The sequence below is a fragment of the Lagopus leucura genome, unplaced genomic scaffold (genome assembly GCF_019238085.1).
Source record: "Lagopus leucura isolate 7727_CA_CO unplaced genomic scaffold, USGS_WTPT01 32433-0_obj-0_obj, whole genome shotgun sequence".
Taxonomy (NCBI): domain Eukaryota; kingdom Metazoa; phylum Chordata; class Aves; order Galliformes; family Phasianidae; genus Lagopus; species Lagopus leucura.
The window spans coordinates 1-1,268 of record NW_024968678.1 but is presented as its reverse complement, the minus strand read 5'-3'; the positions used below and the strand labels follow the sequence as shown (position 1 = coordinate 1,268).

At 58.0% G+C, this 1,268-nt stretch overlaps 1 long non-coding RNA gene across 1 annotated transcript; it reads right to left on the bottom strand.

Moving 5' to 3' along the window:
* Positions 1-201: 201 nt before the first annotated feature.
* On the bottom strand, positions 202-1,268 carry LOC122193784. The gene is made up of 3 exons (XR_006182976.1): positions 1,204-1,268; positions 985-1,009; positions 202-522 (listed from the first exon to the last, which is right to left on the bottom strand). It is a non-coding gene; the product is annotated as an uncharacterized LOC122193784 (long non-coding RNA).

Genomic DNA, 1,268 nt, shown 5'->3' with positions numbered 1-1,268 from the left:
ATCAGGGCTTTGGTGACTCGGTTCTGCCATCAGACCAGCGTCGTCCAGAGGAGGGATTTCATCCCTTCGGAGCTGGGGTGGGGGGACAGACGGACGGGACGGACAGACGGACACTGGGGTCACAGCACTGGGGAGGGGGTGGGGGGAGGACACAGAGGGGTCTGAATGCAATGTGGGGGGGGGGGGGCAACAAGGGAACATGATGGCATGGGGTGGGGGACAGACAGACAGACACAATGGCATGGGGTGGGGGACAGACAGACGGACAGGGGGGACATGAGGGCATGGGGGGGGATGGACAGAAGGACACAATGGCACGAAGAAGGGACAGAAGGACGTCGGAGTCAGAATGCAATGAGGGGGGGAGGGGACAGAGGGACTGGGGACACGATGCTATGGGGTGGGACGGACAGACGGACACGGTGCCATGGGGGAGGGACGGACAGACGGACACCGGGGCGGCCTTGGGGTCGGACGCACCTCCAGCATGCGGCGGCCATCGGGAGCTGAAGGAGCGCTCAGCTGGGAAGAAAATCGTTAATTAATTTCACGTTAATTAGCGCTACCGAAGCGCTCCGCTGGGAATCAAGTCGTTAATTTCACCTTCATCGCGGCTGCCTGATCCCAGAGCCCCCAGATGGGTGATTAATTAGGGGCTAATAACTTCTCGTTACCCCTAAATAGCTCATTAATTAGGGGTTAATAACGGCTCCCTACCCTCAATCTCAGAGCCCCCACTGCCCAACCCCAGAGCCCCCATTAGCTCACTAATTAGGAATTAATAACGCCCCAACCCCAGCGGCCCCAACCCCGCCGTTCACTCGGGATCTCCGCCCCCATTAATTAGTAATTATCTTAACGAGGGCGCTCTCAGCACGCAGAGGCATCACGGGGCTCAGCCATATGCTTGTCGTGCTGCTCATCACCGAGCAAAAACCCCCCAAAACGCCCCCAAAAAAACGAGAGAAATGGGCAAAAACGAACCTGGGCGAGCGCGGGCGTCCCGCAGCTGGAAGGGAAAACGAAGAACCTCGTTAGGCCGTTAATTAGGGGGGTAATTAAGGGGTAATTAGGGCCAGGGCGCCGCTCAGAGGGGTGTGAAGGGGTTTCTCTCCACGTGGGGGTCGGAAAGAGAGAGTTCGGGTCGTCATCTCCGCAGCGTTAATTGAGATTAATTGGGGTTAATTGGGGGGTGATACTCACGGGTCTGAGAGGAGCCATTTCGGGAGGGGGGAACCTGGGGGGGGGGAGGAAGAAAAAAAAGTGAG